We start from the raw sequence: 13,259 nt of genomic DNA, 5'->3' as shown, positions 1-13,259 counted from the left end.
TATGTGTTTGATTACAAATCCTTTGAGGGCAACAATGCTGTGTTTGATTTGATTTCTTTAGTGTCAAGCTCAGTAACAAGCACGTAGGATGAACTCAGTAGATGCTGATGACTGAATAGACAGGAGACTATTAAGGAGCACTTTGATATATCATTGTCTTGTATGCCAGAGGAGACAGCAGATTTCTCTGACAGCCTTTCAAAATTACTACCTGAAAATGTCTCCCAGCTCTGAGAGGAAGAACAGAAATCTCTTAGTACATAAGGTATTTGGAGAAGATTTCTACTTGAGGGACTTTTAGTTTCTCGAACAGTAATATATGATCCTCAATAGATCAGAGTTACTACGATTCCCTATAAAAGGTGGCCTGGCTCCTAGAATAATCTTTTTCATTATATATTTTTCCTTATCAGTTTTTAATCACATCGAGGTGAAGGCTGACTTAATAGACCTAATGTAGTTTTGGTTAAGTGTGAGTGTGTGCACTCTTAAAATGGCACTACCTGTGCCAGCAAGGACATCTTATTACCAAGCCCAAGTATTAACACACTGTTCAGAAAAGACTGATTTTAAGAGCTTACTGTAGTCAAAAATCAGAATTATGTTATACATTGAGGTACAAAGTATACACAGACTGTCCATAGCCCAAGGTACTGGGCCTGGGAGGTGGCTCAGGCCTGCTTGCCCTATGGGGCTAAGACTAGGAGCAGAAGGATCAAGGAGCCTGCAGCTCTGATATTTCAGCTCCCCCAGAAAATCTGGTTGGCTCCCAGGGCCTGCTTGGGCTCTGCTGCCAGCACTCTGCCTCTAATTTTTATTGTTGCTGACACACATGTGTCTTGCTGATTGTGTGTATGAGGAATTGGCCTAGGGAGGGAAGAAAAGGTTACAGCATAATCTAACTGTCTCCTTAGTATAATAGTGTGTTAGTATAGCATATTGGCACAAATGAATTGCCTGAAACACTCTTGAAGTGATACCATTCAGAAGGACTTTTTGAATTTAAAGTGGGCTACTTTTTCAATGTATAACTTCTTTTTTTCAATGGGTAACATTTTAGACTAGGAGGTACACTTAGAAGTTGTCTATTCTGATTAGATGTGGAAATGAAGACCAAAAGAAGTCAATGATTTATTCAGTGTTATACAGCCAGAGATTAAAAAAAAAAAAAAAAATGAAAAGACCTTTCAGCCTTTTGGCTCCTGTTTTTTTCTTTCCACTATTGTCTCATATTATCACATTATTTTAAAGATTGTTGGAAGTTGACCATAAAGCTTCATGATTAGTTTCTGAAAATACATCTAGCCATATGCTCCTCATACATGTACTTTTTTATTTTATATTATACTTCAATATATTACCTTAAAAATGTCATCATTTATGAAATCTGACATCATACTTAGCAGCATGAGGTCTTTATGAACTTATTTTTAGTGGTAATATGTGCTTAGCTCTTCAAGTTGAGGGGATGGTTATGAAGAGATGGATTTGATGACTGCTCTGTGCTCCATGCTAAAATATCAGACAGTTTTTTCCTTCATGCATTGTTGGCAGTGTTTGCTGTAGACTCCACATGATAAAAGTATTGGATTGTTATATTTCAGCGGTTATCTGTATCTGCTCAGGAACTGCCTCAACTTGGGTGGCCATCCACCCCATGTTAGACCCCAAGGAGTTCATCCCAACAATTGCACTCTCTCTCCTGGTCTGCCCGGTGGGAGGCTCTGACTGTTGGGGAGGGCTTCCAAGCCACTCCTTTGGCACAAATAGGGCCTCCTGCTTCTCCAAGCTGTCCTTCCTGGAGAAGGAACAGTTCATGTAGAAAAATCAAGTAACTTAAACATTCACTAAAAATGTGTGGGTGGCTATGTGGACTTCCTTCAGGTACTGACAACGGGTATCCTGCCACAGGTGACTGTGTTCTTTTTGCCCAGCTTCTTTGCAGCCAGATCCCAACTGATGCTGTCTTCAATAAAGATTAAGTCATGTTTACAAAATAGTCTGAGCTAAGGTTTTCCTGAAGTCTTAGGAGATTGGTTTTGGCTTTGAAATTTAATATTTTTTATAGTAAACTTATTAAAAGTTCTGCTTTTTTCCATCATTTCCTGGAATAGCCTGAGGCTTTTCTCTGTCTTGGTTCTCTGCAGCCTGAGCACTGGGTTTTCTTAGGGAAGGTCTTCTCTCTTTAAAGGATGTTCCTCTTTAAAAATCTCTTAGATTAACTTTTTTTCAGTTTACCTCATGGAATATTGTAACTGCTCTGCACTTTACCCCTTCTCCATGTAGCCATGATGCATGGAAACAGTGGTTTTAAATTTCCTCCTAGTAATAAAGTTAGATATCATTCATTATTCCAGTTTATAAGTATTAGATAAAAGCATTCAGAAAAAAATAACACTAGTCACATTTAAATCTGACACTTCAGGGGCACCTGGGTGGCCCAGTGGGTTAAATCCTCTGCCTTTGGCTTAGGTCATGACTCCAGGGTTCTGGGATCAAGCCCTGTGTTGGGCTCTCTGCCCAGCGGGGAGCCTGCTTCTCCACCTCTCTCTCTCTCTCTCTCTCTGCCTGCTTCTCTACCTACTTGTGATCTCTGTCTGTCAAATAAATAAATAAAATCTTTAAAAATAAATAAATATAAATCTGACACTTCAATTATTATTCACACCAGTTGTCTTGCCAGCTCTATAGACAAGGAGGATGGATGGGAAAAAAGGAATAAAGAGAAACGAAAAGAGGGAAAGAAGATTTCCTTCTAATTTTATTCTCCTCTTGCCACTTATAGCCTTCTTAACAGAGAGGAACATTTATAAAGGATGTGCTAATTCATGAAGCACTTTTATATACTTTATCTCAGTTCTTTCCTTTCACAGTGTTTTTCACAATAGTAATTAATTCATTATTTGTGTAATTTGTGATGACCTTTCTCCTCCACTGTATTGTATGCTCCATTAGGGCGTGGCCACATCTGTCCTGTTCACTCCTAAATCCCCAGCCACATGCCCACTTCCTGGCCCATAATAGGCTAGACGGAAGTTTTGGTTAAATGAATGGATTCTTAGAGTACCATCCCCTTATGTGTGACTCCCCTAGGAGGTTATTTTGAACCCCAGTCTAGGAATCTGTTCACAATCTCCCAGTGCATCTTGTTCTTTATTTTGAAACAACAGAACACTTGTAATTAGTTTTTCAGAGAGTTTGTTGCATGCTATTCTGTCAAGCTCAGGAGGGCTTGGCCTGTGTGTGATTTTTCATTGTTGATGCTTAGTCTGTGTTTGTTGAATGAAGAAACAATGAGCAACCCCCAAATAGGGAGGATGGACACCATTGTTATGGGGCTTTATAGGAAAGGGGGTTGGACCTGAGAGGGTGAATGGCTTGACTTAGGTCAGATGGTATGTGGTGGAACTATTATTCGCTGGTCTCCTGGCTTTATGTCTTGTGGTTTTCCACCACACCACACTGACTCACTTGTGTGAAATCTACCTCATGATGCTCTCTGAAGAAGACAGTTTCCAGGTCCTGAGAGACACAGCTGCAACCTGTAGGAAGGGGATCTGAAAATGAAGTCCAGGAGTAATGGCTGATGAGTTCCACATCTCCCTCAGGGACCAAGTGTGAGTTTGCCTGATCGGGCTGACGTGCCTCTCCCAGTTGTCTCCAGTAAGATGGAGGTGTGTCTCACCTCAGGACTTCCAGGGTGGCTCAGGTTCCTTTTAAGAATTCTCTAATGAATTCTCTTCTTGAAGAAATCTAAAGCAGACTCTTCTTTTTTCCCTAAGGTGAAATAGACATCATATTTAGGGGTATATCCACAGACATCATATTGAAGTGTATATGCCCACACCCCAAAATCCATCCATCTCAGTAAAAGATTTCTTCTCTATAGTTCCTGGAGGGATCATGCTCCCTGTGATAATCCCTCAGAATCTTGTAAAAAGTCACAAGGTCAGGTGATTCTTCCTTGGGAAAAAAAAGAGACTTTTATTAACATGCTGTGCTTACCCATACTATATCTTGAAGGAACCTTCAAGCAATAGTTATTCATTCATTCATTTATTCCTCAAACACTCATAGGTGATCTACTCCATAAAAAATAATTGCCACCTTCAGTAGCTTAGCATCTGGGAGGATAGACATTGATGGTATCAGTATAGAGACTGAACTAAATAGTTTCTAAAGTATCTTGCAATTCTAATTTTTTTAACCCAAATAATTTAATTGAGAAGGTTTCTTTTCTTTAGCAAGTTTTATTGTGGACAGAAGTGAGAGGAAAGACCTTGGGGGTCTCTGGCAGCAGGGGTTGGGAGGGAGGAGTGGGCAGGGGGTGGGCCTGCTGTCCCCTCTGAGCCCTGACAGATGAAAGCAGCAGCAGCAGGGTACACTGTGCCCCAGGTGAGCAGGGAGTGGACTTGATAGGAATCCAGCCTTCACAAGGTATCATGTATCCTCAAGTTTTAAGGAGATTCCTTTCAGTGAAAAGCTGTATTGGAATCATTCAGTATTAGACAAATGGAGAACCCTGGTCCAGATAACAGAGTATTAGGATCAGGGTACCTGTCTAGCTCCGGTAGTTGTGCACTTTTGGTTCACGAGTTCATCAGTGTTTTTCCATAAAGAAGCTTAAGGTTGTCATAGGACAGCACTGTCAAGTCACATTAGAGTTAAAACTTCAAAACATCTTTCTTCTTAGAATGTACAAATTATTTGTATGGACTTAGAAATTGTGTTCTAGCCAGATGGGGGAAAGGGGGGGATTGCAACAAGTTGATTTACAAAATGAGTACTTCTAAACTAGGGGAAAATTCATTTCACAAAAGGACTCCCTACAGGCTGCTTTGAGTCATGAGATTTTCCTACTACAGTAAAAACATAAAGCGGTATCTTTTTTGTTTACACACACCCGTTGCCTCTCTATGTACCTCATATAATGTGTCAGACTTTTATGAAATGTAAAGCACCCCATCCTGGTGTAAAAACATGTAGTTGCCCGGAAAAGGAAAGCATCAGGCCATAGCAATTTCTTACCAAACATGTCTTCCAATACAGTAGTTGGTAGAACACATCCCACATCAGTAATTAGGGACTTACTACCCTGAAAAGACTCCAATGTAGCTATGATCAAGCCTTCTGTGAACTTGAAACTCATCTGCACTTTTCAGCACAGCAACACTCTATGCCGCTCTGACTTCCCATAGCAATGGATGGCTGTAGGCTCTGCCTCTGCAGGAATACACGTGTTCTTTTCTTTTTCGCCTGCTCTAGTGGTTTTAAAGCTGCAGCTGAAACTCAGCTGTCTTCTTGAACTTTTGTCTCCCAAAGTTGTGCCATCTACCAGCAACATGTTTTTGCCATTTTTGTCCTACAGCAAAAGTTCATCGAAATTCGCATTCTAAAAATAACAATATGGTTAGGAAGGCAGCCTCATTCTAGCAACCTAAGACACCTCCCAATGAATTTCTGAAAATGTATGTTTCTTTAATGCTCATCAGAAGATAAGCATTGAAGATGCAAAACTGGGACCATAAAGGAGGTCTTATTGCTATTTATGATAATTTTTATGGTGTGCTTACATGTATAAATTATACAGTAATCAGTCTATGGTTGGTTATATACATTTTTGTATATTAAAAATTATTGTGATTGTGATTTTGATAAATCACAATAGTTACAAAAAGAAGTTCATACATATACAATCATGCCCTTCATTAAAAGTAATTTAATCAGTAGCACAGGTACTTCGTACAGGCATACATCTGAGGTATTACAGATTCAGTTCCAGACTCCCACAATAAAGCAAATATTGCAATGAAACAAGTTAAATAAATTTTTGATATCCCAGGATATATAAAAATAATACTTGTACTATATTTAAGTCTATTAACTGTGTAATAGCATTATGTCTAAAAAATCATGTATATACATATATACAAAAAAATCCCATTATGTCTAAACACACACACACCACACACTCACTCACATATACCTTAATTTAAAAATACAACATTGCTAAGAAATGCTAATCATCATCTGAGATCTCAGCAAGTCAGTCTTTTTGCTGTTGGAGGCTCTTAGCTCGATGTTGATGGCTGCTGACTGATCAGGGTAGTAGTTGCTGAATTTTGGGGGTTGCTGTGGCAGTTTCTTCAGCTAAGACAACAGTGAAGTTTACTACATCAATTAACTCTTCCTTTCAGGAAGAATTTCTCATGTGATATCAACAGCATGTGATTCTGTTTGATAACATTTTACCCACAGTGGAATATCAAAACTGAAAGTCAACCTTCTGCTGCCTTATCACCTAAGTTTATGTAATATTCTAAATCCTTTGTTGTCATTTCAACAGTCTTCACTAGGAGTAGATTCCATCTCAAGAAACCACTTTCTTTGCTCATCCATGACAAGTAGCTCCTTATCCATTAAAGTTTTATCATGAGCTTGCAACAGTTCAGTAACATCTTCGGGCTGCACTCCTAATCCTAGTTCTCTTGCTATTCTAACACGTCTGCAGTTATTTCCTCCACTGAAGTCCTGAACACTTCAAAGTCATCCACGAGTGTGGGAATCCACTTCTCCTAATGTCTTGTTTATATTGATATTTTGACCTCTTTCCATGAATCACAAATGTTCCTAATGGTGTCTATGGTGAATCCTTTACAGAATATTTTCAATTTACTTGGTCCAGATCCATCAGAGGAATCACAATCTATGACAGCCACCACCTCATGAAATGTATTTCTTAAATACCAAGACTTAAAAATTAAAATGGCATCTTGATCTATGAGCTGCAGAATGGGTGCTGTGTTAGCAGGCATGAAGACAACATTCCTCTCGCTGGACATCGCCATCAGAGCTCTTAGGTGACCTTATATTACATTTGAGCAGGAATATTTTGAAAGGAATCTTTCTTTTCGAACAGTAGGTCTCAATAGTAGGCTTCAAATATTCAGTAAACCATGTTTTCGGCAGATGTGCTACCATCCAGGCTTTGTTTTTCCATTCTTGGAGCATAGGGAGAAAGCATAGGGAGAGAATTCAGTATAATTTTTAAGGGCTCTAGGATTTTCAGAATGGAGAAAAGGTATTGGCTTCAACTCTAAGTCACTGGCTGCAGTAGCCCCTATCAGGAGAGTCAGCCTGTCCTTTGAAACTTTAAGGGCAGACATTGACTTCTCCCTTTTAGCTATGAAAGTCCTAGACGGCATCTTCTTCCAATAGAAGGCTGGTTCCCCTACATTGAAAATATGTTGTTTAGTGCAACCACCTTCATCAATGACCTTATCCAGATCTTCTGGATGGTTTGCTGCATCTTCTACATCAGTACTTGCTGCTTCACCTTTAACTTCTAGGTAGTAGAGATGGCTTCTTTTCTTAAACCCCATGAACAAACCTCTACTAGTTTCACACATTTTTCTTCTGCAGTTTCTTTACCTCTCTTGGTCTTCTTAGAATTAAAGAGAATTAGTGCCTTTCTCTGGATTAGGGCCTTTCTAAGGCTTTGTCTTTGTTGTGGTTTTGTCTTCTACCCAGACCATTAAAACTTTCTAAATATAAGCAACCAAAGTATTATTTGTGTATCCACTGAAATAGCACTTTTAATTTCCTTCAGGAATTTTTCCTTTGCATTCACAGCTTGGCTGTTTTGTGCAAGTGGCCCAGCCTTTTGCCTCTCTTAATATTCAATATGCCTTCCTCATTAAGGTTAATCATTTCTAGCTTTTGATTTAAAGTGAGAGACATGTAACTAGCTCTTCCTTTCACTTGAACACATAGAGGCCATTGTAGGGTTAGTAACCGGCCCAATTTCAGTATTGTATCTCAATGACTACAGAGGCTGAAGGAGAGGAATAGACTGCCTGGTCATTAGAACAGTCCTAACACACGCATTTATCAAGTTGGCTGTCTTAGATGATTGTCGTTCATGGCGTTCCAAACAATTACAAGCGTAGCATCAAAGATCACTGATCACGGATCATCATAACAAATATAATACAAAATGAAAACTTTTCAAATATTGCAGGTATTACCAAAATGTGACCCAGAGACAAAAAGTGAGCAAATACTGTTGGAAAAATGGCACCAATAGACTTGTTTGACTCACAAACCTTTAATGTGTAAAAAAACAAAACAAAAACCTGCAATATCTACAGAATGCCAAAACTGAAGTGTGCCTGTACATGATTCAGCTTCCCATTCTATTTGAGATTTTGGATGATAGTTTTTTCTGAGACTTCCATTTTTAATACTGATGTTTTGTTATATTTATACTTACATTTACTTTTATATTAATATATATTTTAACAACTTGAGCATGTTTTTTTCATTGTATTCTAGATACAATACAATTACCCTCTGAGCCTATGCATGCTGTGTTTTTAAGCACTTTAATCATAGCTGTAAAATATCAAATTTTTAATATGAATAACAATATCTGAAGTTAACCACATTACATTCATATTCCATTTTAAATTTCGTGTATTAGATGGAATGCATAGTTTTGTGAATATTCAAAACTCAAGTCAAAGAGTAAGATACTTTTCACTAAATCATCTTTACTTTTTTAAAAAAATTAAATGACTCACAACTCTGTAATTTTTATGTTAAATTTTTGGAATACCTTTTTAACGTATGCTAGATATGGCATAAATATTTTCTCTAGAGCCAAAGAAAATGTCGAAGCTCAATTTAAAAATTAAACTATGAAAGCGATTTCTTAGTTTCTTTTGGACTTTTTATATTTGAATTCATATAAAAAAGTTTTAAAATTTCAACAATTTCAGTAGTAGGTAAGTTATTAAAGGAGGAGGAGAGAAAGGGTGCTTGGGTTTTTCCTGCCAGATTACTTTCATGAACATTTTAAATGCAACAGTATTTGAAAGAACATAATTAAAATTGACTTAGCAGTTTTTACTCAATATATACTACCATCTGTCCAGTGGATAGAATTGTGCAGTGATTTTGATACAGTGTTGGGTAAATGCATTATAATTGCATACCTTTGGGCATTTGCATTACTAGTGTTCGTCAACTCTGATTGAAGAAACACTGGAGTTTCTCTAATACCCATCTCTTTCACAATGGTTCACCTCAGGAGGGTTTTTTCTCTCTCTTCAGGTATTTGTCTTCTGAATTCTATGAGAAGCCAAAAAAGGCCTCTGAGCACGGGTTCTCCTCTGTGTTGCCTAGCTGGGTCCTAGCTCACCTTTCTTGTCCTCCAGAATCCAAAGAGTTCTCACACTAGGATTTTGGAGGTTCATGTACTTTCACAGGACACATGTTCAAATGGACCTTGAATCCATGGCACATGTATAGTTTGTGACCAAATAATCTAAGATTTTCAGTGGGTAATTGTGAGCTTCGACCTCTGAGGTATATCAGACTGGGAAGGTAGGCCCAGGCTAGCTTAGTCAAATCAGGATTTCGCAGCCCTGTGGTGGTTCTGCTGCTGCAAGATGCATTTGCCCACCTTCTGCAGATGCAGAAGTCAGGGCACTGGCTTCTGTTCTGTAAGATAAAGCCCACAGTCCTTGGCCTGAATATCGTGGCTCTGTATGGCTTACCCTAACCCCACTTCCCAGCCTCTTCATTTAGTTTCTTTTCCAGGAGAACATCCTGATCTCCGAGGATAAGGTTTTCCTCTTCTAGGCTTAGGTAACAAATTACCATTTTCCACAAGTACTCATTTTTACCTGCTTGCTTTATCTCCCCTAGTAGGCTTTGTTCTAGAAGAAAGTTCGTATGTCTTGATAGTGCCTACAAGGCTTTTGTACACAGCTGATCCACAGTGAAGTTTGATGAGTGGCTGCATGTGTCTTCTTCCAGCCTTAATTATCTATTGGTGGTGAGTGATCAGAGCTGCCCTGAAGTGTGTATAAAATGGTAGGCACTCCCTTCATGGTATATGTTGCCAGGTTCAGTAAATAGAATCCAGGTAAGTTTAATTTCAGATAAATGGCAAATAATTTTTGTTTAAATGTGTCTGAAATACTTCATGAAAATATTTATACTAAGAAATTATTCATTGTTTACATGAAATTCAAATTTAACCAGGTACCTTGCATTTATCTGGCACTCCTACTTTGTGCCCTTGGCTAAAGTGGCACCAGGGCTAATTCGGCTCTCCAAAAGCATCATGCCTGCATTTGGTCATAGACTTCCAATGTCTGATGTTTCCTTAAGATATGTAATTGTGGCAGAAGTCACACCACACCTGGTACTGAGCACTGTGCCAGTTACATGAAGAGCAGAGTGCGGGAGGTGCCCTGGCCTCTTGGTGAGAGGACACATTCCAAGGGAAAGATTAGTCAGTCAACATCAGAGGCACAATGGTGATGTGTGGTTAGCACTGGAAGAGAAGGTACAGCTTGTCCCTGGGCAGCCTGATCTGGCCTTTTGGATCCCCCTAGGGGGTGTCTGAGTTGAGATTTTCAGGCATGGCCTTGTGTTTCGAGGCCTGTGGTTGTAGCTCATTTGAGGAGGTGGAAGAAACCCATGACAGTTCCCTTAAAAAGCTGATGGTGGCCCATGTCATGGCAAGAGACAAAGATGTGTGGATCTTTTCAGTGAGGATGAAATTAAAGCCCAGTGTCTCAAATTAAGTTTCTTTGAACCTCTGTCTCCTGCTTCTGGGCCACTCATTCTCTTGAGACTGTGTTGCTTTGAGAGCAGCCTCCACCTACTAACCACCTTCACTGAGCACCCAGTACTTCTGACCCCAGTTCAGATTAATGTCACCAGTGGAGTCCAAAGTGCCACATCCATAAACACATCCTAGGACTCATGTTACTTATTTGCATTTGCCCCCCACCCCCCCGCAAATGCATTCTTATCTTTCCTTTCTCCTCTGTCTCACTCCCTACCTTCTTTCCCTCCCTTCCACAAGTACATTACAGCCCCTAATAGGCATAAGCTCTGCTCCCAGTATGGGGGGGTGGGCAGGAGCTGCAGTGAAGGAGCTGCCAAGGTTGCTGCTTTCTATGAACTTACGACTGAATGAGAGTAGACTTGCACTTGAAGACAAAGTGTTGTCTCTGCTTTGGAGGAAGCTAAGAACAATGCTGTGAGAGGGTGGCTGGGACAGTGAAAGTGTGGTAAAGTCCTGTCCTCCCAAGGGGTGCTATCTGAGCTTACAGTTGGATGATGAGACAGAGCCAGCAACGCAGAGAGACAGGGCAAGCACTTTGCAGAGAGGCAACAGCAAGGGCAAACGTCATGAAACAGGCATGGGCTTGACTCATTTGAGGAACAGGAAGTAAGCCATAGTTTCTGGGACAAAGTATATGAGGAAAATGCTATAGTCCATGGAAAACACCAGGAGGAGATGGCTGTCCAAAAGCCAGGGAGAGAGGCCTCCTCACCAGAAACCAAACCGGCTGACATCTTAATCTTGGGCTTCTGGCCTCCGGAATCTTAAGAGAATAAATGTCTGTTATTTAAGCCTTCTTGTCTGTGGAACTTTGTTGTGGCAGCCCTAACCAATTCAGACAGCCTTCCTGTCCTGTCCAATCTCCTTGCACAAAGCCTAACCCATGGCTTCAGCCAGCACGGTACAGTGAGCCTTTGTGTCCGTTCAGACTGGTACAGACCTCTCCCACCTACCACCCTGCTCCTCCTCTTAAATCTATAGCCTTCGTTCACATGACCGCCTCACTCCCATGTATATAGTTGTACTTACCTCAAGCTGGGAAATCACCTCAAAGATCTTCCCTCCTTCGCCTCCTCCTCCTCACCCCCCACCCCACAGTGAGTCAGAACTATCATTCCACTTCCAGAGGCATCGGTCACATCCCTATTAGAGTCACCTATAATTTGGAACTTTATTATCTTCATTTAGAAAAAGGGTTTTAACCTGTTTGCAGTTTAGGTATTTGATGGCACCTGTGGTTTTTATGTTACACTCCGATGGCACGAAGTTTATACTACCATTCAGAATATACTCTGGATCATGTTATTCCCGTCTTCAAATGGCCTGACAATAAATTCTAAATTTGATGCAAATTCATCTAATATACAGACACCTTTACACTCTGTCCCTGCCTCCCTATTTCAAATTGTCTTCTGCCATTCACACTCCTCTGTCCTCAGAGCACCAGCCTATTTCCCATTGTGTGGAGTTCCCGTGTTTTGTCATCCTTCTGTACTTCCAAATACATATATTTTTAATATGTATTAAATTAAATATATTATTTATTTTTAAGATAAAAAATGTTTTTAAAGATTTTGTTTATTTATTTGAGAGAGAGCATGGACACAGGGAGGGGAAGAGGAGCGAGCAGACTCCCTGTGGAGCATGCAGCCAGATACAGGGCTCAATGCCAAGACCCTGAGATCATGACGTGAGCCAAAGGCAGACACTTAACCAGCTGAGCCTCCCCCACCTTCTTAAGGTACCCCATCCTCTGCACTTCTACACATGCAATTTCCCCATTTGAAATTCCCTCTACCTTCACCCTACCTGTTCTAGTTTCTACCAGACTTTAAGCTGCTTAATAAAAAGACCTTTCCTCTCATCTTGTTATCCTCATCAATTAGTTTTCAGTAGTTGCCCAGTGAATTTTGTTGGGGCAAATAGTGAACGTGTCCTAAAGAATTTAGCTGAACGGTTCTCAAAAAGGGGGGTGATTTTGTCCCCCCAGGGGACATTTGGTAATGCCTGGAGACATTTTTGATTATCTTCTCTGCTGGATGAAGGCCAGGGATTCTGCTAAACATCCTACCACACATGGGGTAAAAAAGAATTATCTGGCCCCAAATGTCAATAGCGCTGATTTGAGGAACTCTGCCTTAACTTCTGTCCCATAGGGAGTTGTCCTTCCATCCAGGCCAAGCTCCCTGTCCGCCACTGCTCTATTTGGGCCTTTGGCGTGGCTCTTGGGAAATTACTCCCTGATTGTGGCTTTACTTTTCCATATCCTTCCTAGATTGTGTTCCTTGAGGCTGGGAACCTTTTGTGCCTTTAGTGCCTGACCCATGACTGAGGAAATAATAGCTGAGTTAGCATGAAGAGAGAAATGAATGGCAAAAGATACTAATGCCAATTTTATCTCTGCATTTTAAACTTACACCAGCTGTGCATCTCTTTATCTGGTGGTTATGACTGGAAAGGCAGAGAGGGGCCAGGTGGAGTGTGAATGGTAAACTACGCAGAAACTTCCCAGCCAGGACACTAGTGCCGAAACGACTCTAGGTGATTGGCACTCAGGTTCATTTTGATAGCCATTTCCACTATGCATTAGTGAGAGGTCATATAGAAGAAGGTG

General features: G+C 40.3%; 1 protein-coding gene and 1 long non-coding RNA gene across 5 annotated transcripts in view; one reads left to right on the top strand and one right to left on the bottom strand.

The window, feature by feature from the left end:
* The window catches only part of GMDS (GDP-mannose 4,6-dehydratase), a 622,428-nt gene that overhangs the window by 350,390 nt on the left and 258,779 nt on the right, over nucleotides 1–13,259 (top strand). The window lies entirely within an intron of this gene.
* LOC116589060 overlaps nucleotides 2,786–13,259 on the bottom strand; it is a 28,537-nt gene continuing 18,063 nt past the window's right edge. The window contains exon 3 of one of the 2 annotated variants that reach the window (XR_004285161.1): nucleotides 2,786–3,963. This is a non-coding gene — a long non-coding RNA (uncharacterized LOC116589060). The remainder of the gene's footprint in view (nucleotides 3,964–13,259) is intronic. The other variant, XR_004285162.1, reaches the window with a different exon arrangement.

This window comes from Mustela erminea, chromosome 4 (assembly GCF_009829155.1).
Source record: "Mustela erminea isolate mMusErm1 chromosome 4, mMusErm1.Pri, whole genome shotgun sequence".
In the NCBI taxonomy this organism is placed as follows: domain Eukaryota; kingdom Metazoa; phylum Chordata; class Mammalia; order Carnivora; family Mustelidae; genus Mustela; species Mustela erminea.
This window is presented reverse-complemented; position numbering and strand designations above follow the sequence as displayed.